The sequence below is a fragment of the Schistocerca nitens genome, chromosome 8 (assembly GCF_023898315.1).
Source record: "Schistocerca nitens isolate TAMUIC-IGC-003100 chromosome 8, iqSchNite1.1, whole genome shotgun sequence".
In the NCBI taxonomy this organism is placed as follows: domain Eukaryota; kingdom Metazoa; phylum Arthropoda; class Insecta; order Orthoptera; family Acrididae; genus Schistocerca; species Schistocerca nitens.
Genome location: NC_064621.1, coordinates 623,895,788 through 623,908,668, shown reverse-complemented (window position 1 = coordinate 623,908,668; position 12,881 = coordinate 623,895,788). Strand labels below are relative to the sequence as shown.

Genomic DNA, 12,881 nt, shown 5'->3' with positions numbered 1-12,881 from the left:
GGAGTAAGGATTGTGGAGGGGGGAGTATCTGTAAAAGAATTACGTAAAAGCTGTTAAATTAAATAATCTTTTATTCTTAATCCTGATATTTTTTATCCGTACGCTGTATTGCGTTGTTGAGAAACTGATGCTTGGATCGTCGCCATTAGGTACTTATGTAAGAATTTTATCTTCAGTATTTAGTTGTGAGATCTGTAAAAATATAAATTCTACTCGGAATGTATCCGCGAAGTAAATGAGAGAACAGAGGTACGGAAACAGGAGGGACGATTTCCGAGCCGATGGCGCCGGTTGCGCCGCAGTGCGCGCGTTTTGAGATTAAACACGGGTGTCCGCTGTTTGGCAGCGCCGGTTAGTGCCGCTGTCTCTGGGAGTTACGCGAAGCCCCGCCGCCTTCCATCGCTCACGAGGAGAATACAGCAGGTGCCATAACCAGGTTTCCCAGAAACTTAGCTCAGTGGAAGTGGGGCCAAAGTAAGCGAACACAAGTCTCGGCTTATCCGTAAATACTTGACCGTTTCGAGGTATTTTCCAGGTTTTTTATAAGCCACTTACCGCGCAATATCCTCAAACGAAATAGTGCCACAGTGGTTAATTCTGCGCCCCTGTTCTAAACCCGATTATTACTTTTATTTCTATACTTCATTTATGCGTCATATTCCGCCGAAGATTAATACACGGTTTTTTCTAGTGTATATTGATATAACGTTGTCTTTATTCGTCTTCTAATTGTAAACTGTATTAAAACATCAGGGAATTTTTTTAAAAATTGTTTTCGGTAAAATTTCTGTTGCCTATCTTGATTAATAATCAACTGCAAACGCCAACTTTCGGAAAACTGATCCGTTATGCATGGTTTGCACGAAATTATTGCCACCGCCGAAATATTCAGCGTTCGTAACGGCATTTTGTTCCCGGGTTAGATTCATATGAAGAAATGTCATTGTGGCAGACCTGCTTCCCGCGATGCTCGTGGTGTTCGCAGTAGCTGTGTTTCAAATGTTTCTACTATCGGTATCATGCACGGGGATGCACAAAATCTTCCTGAACAATGAACATATGAATGAAATAAGAATTGATATCCTTATGAAATATCAGAAAATGACAATTTAAAAAGACTGCAACACTTCAAAGTACCATTCACACACATGATACTTAATCCGCTAACTTGATAAGAAACATCCGTGTAGTAAACTTCTACGGACATGAAACCAATAAAAATAAAATAAAATAAATAAAAACTGTAATAGGGTTCCGAACACGGCGCGCAAAATTAAGAAATGGCGATGCTAACCAATGAGCCACCATTTCTTTTGAGGATTTCGTGCGATAAAAGGCACGCAGAGTACTTCGAAAACACCTCGAATCATTGTCTGTCGTTTTTTAAAGAACGGTCGAGTATTTCCGGAGACGCTGAGGCACGTGTTCCCTTGTTTTGACTCCTCCTCCACTGAACGATGTTCCTGGAAATCGGGTGATGGCACTTGTCGTGTTCTACATCAGAGTAGCGGCGGCTAAACTTCAAATAAAACGCTCCTCAAACGATTCCTAACGCTTAACTTGGTGTTCCATTTCAACTGTTCTCCAGTTTTCAGAAAAGCCTGCCTTGCTATTGTAGTTCGCATTATATGCCATCTTGACTTGAGTCGTCGTCAGTTATTTTGCCACTCAAATGGCAAAACTCGTTCACTACTACTTTCCGAGCGTTAATTTCTGCTCTAATTCCCCAGCATTTTTGACTTAATTTGACTTCTATTCAAGAGACCGTCTGTGCCGTTCGAATTTCTTCGAATTTCTTTTCCACCTCTCACGGGATTACAGCGTCATTTATTTATTCTCCCCTGGTTTACATTCCTTTTCGATATTTCCTCTTAATTCCCTTTATTATCTCCTGTAAGTAGAGATTGAACATCATTGTCTCACCCCCTCTTCAACCGATTGAACATCATTGTCTCACTCCCTCTTCAACTACAGCCCATCTTTCATGTCCTTCGACTGTTACAATTTATTGTAGCCAGGTTTTGATACAAGTTGTAACTAACCTTTTATTCCGTGACTTTTATCTCTTGTAACTTTCGAATTCCAAAAAGTGTATTCCTGTTTACGTTGTTAAAAGAGTTAGCTCAATCCATCAATGATATAAATGTGGGTTTGCCTTCCTTACTCTAATATAAATCATAATGTCAGTATTGCTTCGCGTGTTCCTTCGTTTCTCCTAAACTGTAAGTGATCTCCCCCAATAGTTGGCTGCTGTTAGTCGTTTCATCTTTCCGTATATAATGTTTACATGGTATTTTACCACGATGAGCCATTAAACTGATAGCTTGGTATTACATACACCTGTTAGTATTTTCGTCCTGTCGTACTGGGAAAATTTCGTTCTTCTTGAAGTCTGAGGGAATTTCGCTTCTCCCATACATGTCGCATAGCAGGTGGAACTATTTTGTCATGGTTGGTTTTCCCAAAAAAATGGTTCAAATGGCTCTGAGCACTATGGGACTCAACTGCTGTGGTTATCAGTCCCCTAGAACTTAGAACTACTTAAATCTAACTAACCTAAGGACATCACACACATCCATGCCCGAGGCAGGATTCGAACCTGCGACCGTAGCAGTCGCACGGCTCCGGACTGCGCGCCTAGAACCGCGAGACCACCGCGGCCGGCGGTTTTCCCAAAGATTTTAATAATTTTTAAGGAAAAACTGGTACGCCAGGTCTATATGGTATTAAAATTTGGCAAATTTTTACAATAACAAGAAACTTAGCAGAACTGGTGATAGAGATGGAAGAGCACTGAGCACGAACATTGAAATATCTCTGCTGTAATCTCCATAGACAAAGAGACCCTACTTGCCCGGTGTCTGCCACCGGCTAAACTTTTTCTGAGACTCGATGATGGCGACCAGACCCCTAGCATTGACTGCTGCGACAACCACGAGAACGCGTGCGGGAATGTCAGTGCACCGTTGCGGGTCATGACGGTAACACTCGCTACGAAAGCGTCACACCTGTGTGTGTTTCACCGCGTACCTGTTTATTCGATCGCTATTACACTCAGAAAGCTCCTGATCCTGAGATTCGAACTATAGTCCAGCTGTGAAGTAGTCGCCCAATAAAGTGAATGAGAACTCAACGGACGCCATCTCAAAAGATAAACAGAGTTTCATCCGGTTTGACCAATAGAGAAATTGTTGCAATGGTCACAGTTGGTTTTGTGTATTCCAGAGTGGCATATTCTGAAATTTTGGTTTTGCTTCTGGAATGTATAAAATTAACTGTGACGATTGCAATAATTTCTGTATTGGCCAAGCCGGCCGCGGTGGCCGTGCGGTTCTTGGCGCTTCAGTCCGGAACCACGGGACCGCTACGGTCGCAGGTTCGAATCCTGCCTCGGGCATGGATGTATGTGATGTCCTTAGGTTAGTCTAGGTTTAAGTAGTTCTAAGTTCTAGGAAACTGATGACCTGAGATGTTAAGTCCCATAGTTCTCAGAGCCATTTGAACCATTTTGTATTGGCCAAACCGGACGAAATTTTAACACCAGATTTAAAGAACGCACCAGGAACAGCGATAGTAATCCATCAAGCTTCCATCTACATCTGAAAACTCAACACCGCAAAGCAGAGAAAATCCAAACTGCGTTACAAATATTACACAAAATAACAAAAGGACTTACTGTGAACATTCTCGAAGAACTGGAACTTTACGTTCATACAAGGAAATATCCACACGAAATTCTAAATGAGCACATCGATATTAATCATAAATACTGTCTAGAAAACTTTATTGACAGAACACGAAAAGACATAGACAAATGGTAAACGAAACTTACACAGACAATAGATAAAATTTAAAGGGAAATAAGAACAACGATGGGTAACACCATCTCTGGCAAGCTGTATGTACTTTGTAAACATATAGCATCATAGTAAAGAACTGTCAAAATATCTGACAAAATCGTATTTTTACGTTTAATAACTACAAGAACTATTATACATACCAAGACATGACAGAAAGACTTTACTATAAATGCTATATTGTCGTCACTTGCAACTAGACGTAAGTACCAGCTCAAATGTAAACGTAAAAGAGCCACAATTTATGTACAGATAATCTTACTAACATTATTTCGCATGTCACTTGATAATGGCAATAAGCCGAAACAGGCCTGTCGTGTAATAAATAAATAAATAAATAAAGACATGTTACCTTAAAAATTGCAGTTGATTTGGAGCATTCATATCCATAATGTCTTATACCGACGTATACTATTCTGCGGGCCCTCTCGAACGTAAAATATTAAGAGAGAAATTATGGAGCAGGATGCAGAGTTAAATGTTTTGGATGTAGAATAAGAAACACTGTAAGATGCGAAGAGGAAGAGAAAAGAAAGATAACAATGGCAATGGAAAGCTTTAAAAAATGTGAACCCTTGGATGAGCTGCTAAGGAAAACTTCGGTGAAGTGTTTCTTCTGGAAAGCTGCCTCATGTAAGGTAAACTCGAACTCGCCAACATAATTGCTTAGGTTATTCTTAGGTATACTTTCTGAGCATTTTGGTACAAGGGACCTGTGGACTCAGCCCTCTCGTTACATAGTTATTGTTTTTCGTTTGATTTCTTATCCCCATTTATGTTTGTAGCTTTATTGCACCGAAAATATCTGCACAACAGTGCAGATATCGATGGTATGCGTTGTGTGACTTGTTTGAAAACGAACTTGCTTCATATACTAGCAGTAGTTGCTGCCATTCAGAACTGAACGGTTCTGTGTCGAGTTTCTTTTTCCTACACTGTTAGTCGTACGTTAATAGGGATAGGCTTCAGTGTTGAAGAGTTGACCGATATGCATCATGTTTCCGGGTTTACAGAACGCTAAGCTGAGCTGGTTTCGCAGCGACAAAAACCACATCACATTTGAGGATTATTGCAATATCTCTTTCCTGTGCTCCTCGGTTTGGTTATGGCATTACAGTAGCTATTCACTGTTGCGAATGTATTTTCACAGAAACAAAAAGGCAATCGTAATTGTATTATTATTCTGTAACTAACCATTTCACCATTATACCAAAATAGTCGGAAATTTTCCAGAACATTTTGATTGTGGATTTCAGGTTCGTCCTTTACGAGGCTGAAAAGTGGACATTGCTGAAGAGCAGCGACCAGAGAGCCTTAAATATGAGTCTAGAGAAAGGTAATGTGGCTCAGCTGAAAAGACAAAGTAGGGATTGTGGATGTACAAGAAAGGGTGAACGAGAAGGAGAGAGATAATAAAGACAATGAAGCGTTTAAAAAATTCATGATCAAGTAGATGTGGCTACATGGTCCCACGCCGAACCTGCAAAATAAATAAATAAAAGTGACATTCATTTGCATTGGTGTGCTGGTATTGTCATTACAGTACAGTTACAAACAACAAGCCATAGTTTCTAAGACTCAAGATGATTATCACTTCAACTTGAGTAAACATTTATAAGATGGCTGTGTGAGGAGCATCGAAGCGAATAAAAGTTTTCTCAAAAAGAGGAATCTGCTAGCGGTAAAGTAACCTAGAAGTGAGAAAGAATTTGTCGAAACTGTGCCTGTTAAGGCACGGGAGTGGGTAAAGCAAACGAGGACATTTGGAGAAAAAGAAATAATTAAACTTTGAGCATTTGAAATGTTTCGCTAGCATTTGAAATGTTTCGCTACGAGAGAAAGTGAAAAAAAAGTGAAATGATAAACTATAAAAAAAGTGAAATGATAAAATATGAAATGTTATAGTCCAAGCAAAAGTAAAAAAAGAAAAAAGAGAAGAAGAAGAAGAACAACAACAACAACAAGTTTGTGGGAGAGCTGTGGCCAGGACAGTTATGTGGTACAAGCAAGGTGGTACGAGATATTGAGCAATTTCTCTCTGTTTTGAATGGGTCGTAATTTGTTTACGATGCTACCTGTTTTTTAAAACTTACATTACACACTCATTACTGTGCTGCTGCTTAACATGACTTATATATCGTCGTAAGCCCCTGAACAGGTAGCTTACTTTCTAAAACGATCTGGCACCTTTGCAACTGCTACATACAGAATATGTTGCACCATCAGTATAAAGTACAGTGCTCTAGTCCTACTGACAAATTACTGGCCACTTACGAACTTACAGTATTTCCAGGTACCAACCGCCATTTACTATTGGGGACAGAGAGAGAAAACGAAGTTTCGAAAATGAGGAATGTACATTGGTACTTTTCTGTAGCTTCTCAACACAAAAGCACATATTTACACTTGTCCAGAAGTTAGTCTATGACCGAAAAATGGCGTCAAACTCTTGCGACTATTCCCAGATCATTCGAGCATTCTCCTTCAAGTAGTCGTAGTTTTCTGGTACAATTTCTAGATGCAGTGTATGTATTTTGTTGCTTGGAACAGAGATACTATTTTATGATTATGTACAGTGTTAGACGACTTTTGTGGTATCTGTGACAGAATGTAGTGGGACAAAGTTCGTATGGACCCACTATCCATTGTTGCCAAATTTATTCAAGATTGCACCAATAGATATGGTAATGTTGCAGTGACATCATGGCAGGAGGTTCAAATTTTGGCAGGGAAAAAAGGTCATTTGGGCTTCCTCCACCAACCTAAGAAAATGGCAAGAGGATAGGTCACTTGGGCTACCTCGACCAACCTAAGTCATCCGACCACCACCTCTTCCTTGGAACTAGCGATAAAAGGACTCAGCATGTGCAGGATAGGATGGATGTAAGTCTTTATTCTGTAGGCAGTCTTTATTTAAACAATTTGAGGCAGTGGCTCCATCCAATATGTCCACCATGAGGTTTGGAATCCAACAGACCTAGTACACAGTACTGCCACCAGAGGGCGCTTTCATCCCATGGCGGTCCGTGGAAAAAATGGCGGTAAAAGGACTCAGCATGCGCTGGGCTGCTGGCAAGAGGAAGGAGTGTACTTTATTTATTTCAGGATGGATTTTACGTAGTTTATTTATTGCACTATTACAAAACACTCGCTCTGACATGCTTAGGGTCACAATACACAGCCTGCAGACCTGCAAACAATTACCGAAATATTGCAGTACACTGATGTACAGACACGCAAACAACTTGTAAACTGTCGAAATAATTCAGTACACAGCATACAGACACGAACACAACTCGTTAATTGTCAAAAAATAATGCATGTGTAACGCTCTACCAACATCCTCATAACACTTAAACAGCCAAAAATAATGCAGTGCACAAACACTCACTGTGGCATTCAGTTTTACGGTGCAGTCAAGAGAACTCAAGGACAGATGATGCTTGACGACTTTATAGGATGTTACTGTTTGTACAGTAGCAGTCTACAGCCGGAACCAAAGCTACAGCTATTGTTAAAAATGTTCTCGCACCACACTCCGTGTCGAAATGCTTAAAACAATTGCAAGAAGTTTCATTTTACGGCATAGGCACCGACACATCGAACCACAAGGCTGAAAAGATGTTTCCTTTAGTTGTTGAATACTTTACTGAAACTGAAGGAATCGAACAGAAGCTGTTGAAGTTTGATAAGCTGAATAACGAAACATCAGAGACAATTGCAAAGTTTTGTCTAGACGGTTTAAGACAACTGCAAATTCCATTAGATAAATTAATCGCTTTTTCTGGAGACAGTACCTAACCAACTTCGGAGGGCTTCATCGACGCGGCCAGCGGAATGTTTTTCACCGAATTCATGAAAACTGTGCCCAGTCAAATTTGCGACCAACCAGAAATCTGTGAAATGTGCGCCCAGCATCTGCTCCTTTGTGTCACGCATACCTGATCCCGGACCGTCGTAATTACCCAGAACTACCTGCTGCTCAGACACGGCCGAGCTGCTCTCCGATAGACCACCTGTACCACAGTAGCTGCTCCAGCTATAGTAGAGTTGACATCATGTGACTTGTGTATTTCTGTCACAATATTTCCAGTATGGAAATTTCAACGACCATTCGCGGTAAGCCATGTTGCCGCTATGAAGGTTATTCCTACATAATGAAGAGAACGAAAGAAGACGCGACTATGACGTGGCTGTTCGAGACAGAAAGATAAACCACTGCCGAGGAATCGAAAGTGCTTTTTTCACACATGCATGAATGTGGAGCTCCGGGTGACGCTCGACTGCAAGTAAGGAAAACTTTCAACCAGGCAGAGGAAAGGGCACGAGAGGAAGAGACTTCTATTTCCAAAATATATTCATAGGAGTTGGGTTGCCTGCACAATCGAGAGTGTGATTTTGTCACTGAAATGCCAGAGCAGCTAACGACTAAGTGTTTATACTACCAGCGGGCAAAATCACGGGAAAATGGGAGAGATCCGCTGACCTGAAGGCAGAGTTACTAGCAATGAATGATGGTAGCAGTTTTCAGCTAAGCGACGGCAAATTAGGAGAAAGGATAATAGTTTTTAACGGAAGAACAGGGAGAGAGGCTCTAAGAAGTAAACAAGCCTTTTTTGTGGATGGTGTGTTCAAGTGCTGTAGCAAGTAGGTTTCGCAAATATACGCCATTCACCCCGACTTCGGGAGTACAAATAATGAGACAAACATTTAGTAAGTTGCCTTTTCATTATTTCCAAAGAAAAGAAAAGAGACATACATCCGTCTTTTCCGAAATTTGGTGGAACATATCCTAGAATGGAAACCTGTAGATGTGACCGTAGATCTAAAATAAACAGAGATTGCTGCGATTGCAGTTACTCTACCGACAGCCGAAGTGCATGGACGTTATTTCCACATGAAAAAGTCTGTCTGGAGAAAAGCGCAAATCTAGGACATACTCATGAATACAAAAAAATGAAGAAGTACGACTACGAATATGAATTTGTGCTGCACCGGAGTTTGTACGGCCCGAGAAATATATGATAGCTGGCTCGAGATACAGTTACAGGCTTTCTGAGTTTTTTGACTACTTTGTACTTAGATGGTTCGCAAATGAAGAAAGCCGTCTCAACCTTAGGAGTTGCAACAAACGGCACCATCGAACGACCAACACTGTAGAAGGGTGACACCACAAATTTAGTAACATGTTTGCTAAACCAAATCCTAAAATCGCTGACGTAATTAGGCATATGGAAAGAGAAGTACAGAACTGTGCATGCGCGTTGATGAGGGCATAACTGAGTATGGAAGTCAAACGGAAGAAAAACCGTCTACAAGAAACAAGATGAAAGGATGGAAAAAAAGTAAAAGGAAAACAAAGATGATGGTGAGATCACGGTTTGCTTGAAAGCTATCTCCTACTTACAAAAACTTGAAGAAATGTATCAGAAGATGTGGTTAAATAGAAAAGTGTACAAACTGTAAAACTGTAAATAGCAACTTATAAATAAAAAGATGTATGGTTGATGGTTATAAACTGATTTTAAACACACCTAAATGACAATAATTTACTTTTGCCAATTAGCCAGTCAAAAGCCTTGATAAAGTGTAATGGAAATCCGATTATTCTGAAAAATCTGGGCTCAGTTCTCTGGCCAGCCATACCGACTTTGGTTTTCGGTGGTTTCTGAGATCATTCTATGCAAATTCTGGGGTGGTGAAAGCTACTCGTATATTTGTAACGATAATTACGGTCGATGAGACGTAAAACACAAAACGCAAAATTTGTTTTCCGTAGTGAGCTAAAATTAAACAAATCAGTGGAATGTAAACTTGGTTCTGTTAGTTAACTTGTCATTCACTTTATGAAGCTTCTAAGACACATGCACTAACTTTAATGGCGTAAAGATAAGACTCATGAACTATTTAAATGTTATTGAATGTCTTGGCGATATTTGCTGTGATCAGTTTCGAACTTGTACATAACTGTACAAAGAATTTCCAATTTGGCTATCTACATATCTAATTTTGAATCTTGTTCGGAGTGACATTTACGCAGTGGCGTACTATAAGGTAGTTTGGGAAACGGTGCAGACTTTTATTTTGTCACTCCATCACCCCAAATTGCCAACATCACAAAAGCATAAAATACACTTCGCAAACAGTTTTTTATGCATGAAAACGGATAGGTAAAGAGTAGCTTTTAGAAAAAAACGGATAACTGATTGTTAAGGAAGGAGAACAAGTAAGCCTGGGCGACGTGGTTACCGTCGTCGCTGGCGGCGCAGCGTTCCTGTTTATCGTTCTTTGAAGGCGATAGACATTGATCTTGCTGGGCAGTTCAATAAACAACAGCTAATTGGAGGTCCAAACGTATTTCGTGGACTACGTTTGAACTTTATGTGTGATGTACAAGCCGTGTTTGGAGGTAGTACATGGCTTACACTTGCTGTAGTATGGGGCAATCATTGTGACTATGGTGGCCTTGAGGCCTTTCCAGATGCAAATATTCTTACATGGAAGACATGGAGCATAGCAGAGACAGCAGGAATTCTGGCTAAACAGCCTTATGGTACACTGGTTCCTAGTATGCCATTTGTGTTGAGTACTAGGAGGAAGAAGAAATTGAATGCAGATGAATACCTTTTCATATGGGCTAAAGTTGGTAATGGAAACTGTAAAATAAAGATTAATGGTGACTGTATGTTATATTACAGACAATAAAGTTTGTCCTACCCGAGAACCATCCTTATCTATCCCGTGAGATTTTTTTTTAAATTAAAAACAATATTCACTTAAAACATTGTGGCTGAGAGCCTCTTGGTTGCTCGCTAGGCGGGTGACATTGAGCCGGGCTTAGTCGCTGCGCTGGCCGCTTCGCGGTTTCTGATTGGCTAGCAGGCTGTGGCACACATAACTTAAAATGTCTTCCTTCATTTTCGGTTGCAAATTTTTAAATTGCCTCATCAATATAGATATCTTTAACTAGCCCACTTTTTGTTGAGTAACTGCTAAATTAGACTGTCGTGCTTGACTAGGAATCTCATGATAATTGTCAATTGATTTTTGTGTAGTCATGGGAAGTTTCGTTTCTGATGTTTGAATCAAATGACAGGGTCCGAAACATGTCTAATATAAGTCCCATGGTTTTGCAACATTTGTCAATTTCTTGCAGAAAGCTTTCCATGCACTCTCAACATTGACCTTCTCAGTTCGCTGCATTCTGTACAGTATGGCTCGGAAACGTCTAGGTAGCGTCCCTCAGTTCTCCTACCTCTCTGGGCGCAAATTTCACTTGGTGCAAATTTCAGTGTGCGCTCTTTTCAGTACACCGTTCCACCAAATTAAAGAAGAACTAGAAAAAAAATAGAAGAAATTGGATGCCCTGCTCGTATTCTCCACAATACTGTATCAGGTGCTGCTAGAGTCTTCACTGTCGACATTGAAGCAATCGCCATAACAGTATTTAATTATTTTTCAATATACGCAGTGAGGACAAAGAAACTGAAAGAGTTCCACTTATACATTGTCAACCATCTCTTCTATGTCGTTCAAAAACAAGATGGCTGTCGTTAATGCCCCTAGTTCAGAGAATTCATATGCTTTTTATTCCATTGAAACAATTTTTTGATTCCGAAGACACACCACTTAAAATTTTTTCTGTAGGCCGATCAGCGAAATTTACGTCACGTTTCTGCAGTCAGACTTGGCTCTGTTTGAAAACCATATAAAAAGCGTGACGAAGAATAAATTCTCTATAATTGAAGTAGGAAATATATTAATCAACACTCAAAGATATCTGAGCGAAAGGAAGATTGCCAGCTTTATTGGCATGTAAACAAGGATGAATTTGAACAAATTAAAGAATGAGAACCATAACCAAGAAACAATTTGATTTCGAAATTTTTCTATACCATATCATTTAATTACTTAGAGGAATAGGTTATTTCTTTTAATAAATATCAAGCATTGAGTGGATGAGGTTATTTGAAACCCCAGATTGGGTGATGACCGAAAACGCTATTATATACCTGTCTAAAAATGGTGTGACGATTTCAGGCGATCATTGTTTTCGGAAATATATGTGTTGAACAGCTTTCTAGAAACTAAACGTGACTCGGAAGAATGTAAGTCTAAAAACTACGTGGAAGAAAAGTGGATTTACTTTATTAAGGAAATCGAAAATCCTAAAATTATGCGAGTATTTATTTTCCATTCACGGACACAACGGCATTGTGGAAAGAGCGTTTTCGCTTATGTCCGCCCAGTGCACTGATGAAAGATATTAGCTGCTTCCAGGACTGTGGAATCAATCTTACAGTGCCAGTTTAACTACAAGCTGACTTGCATGGAGTTTTATAAACACGTAAAAGGGGAAAAAGACTTGCTGAAAAAGGTGAAATATTCCGAAAAAAAAAGGATTACCAACTACTTCTGCAGCACCAAGTTCCTTATAGTTGTGTTCTAAATAACAAGTAACGATATTAAATAATTTTTTTACTTTGTTTCTACATCCCCATCTCAGAATGTCCCTACGAGGTCCCAGCTAGATATGGCAACCCTGTGTACAACTGGTAACGGAAAGATTTATAACTAGCATCCACGGTTTTCAGCACTACATCTTGCTTGAAAACGGCTTAATAGTGCATGGCGGATTGTTTGCAGCAGTACTGTCTTACCTCTTCTCTTCCCGTCTCGATTATTGCTGTATGAATTAAATACATTTTGAAAAAAGCTTCTTGCCGCTTGTGTACGACTCGTCTAGCAACGGTCCTGTAACATAATGCTGTCCGAACTGCGCACACGGGTTATGGAAAATGTATATAGTCTATTTGTTGCCAAAAAGACACGGCGCCTGAATATTTTTGGCTGATATTCCGCGGGTCACTTACACCATGTATTCTACTTGTTGCAGTGATCAAACATTTGCCTTCATTTTGTAGCACTGTTCCACGTAGTTTATAAGTCACGTTTACTTGTCCCTAGTTTTACGTTAAGTATATGAATAGCATATTGTATTGATTCGTAACAACCTCAACGTAT

At 39.9% G+C, this 12,881-nt stretch overlaps 1 protein-coding gene across 1 annotated transcript in view; it reads left to right on the top strand.

Annotated features, from left to right (window-relative positions):
- The window catches only part of LOC126198569 (neurobeachin), a 1,606,419-nt gene that overhangs the window by 1,444,418 nt on the left and 149,120 nt on the right, over positions 1–12,881 (top strand). The window lies entirely within an intron of this gene.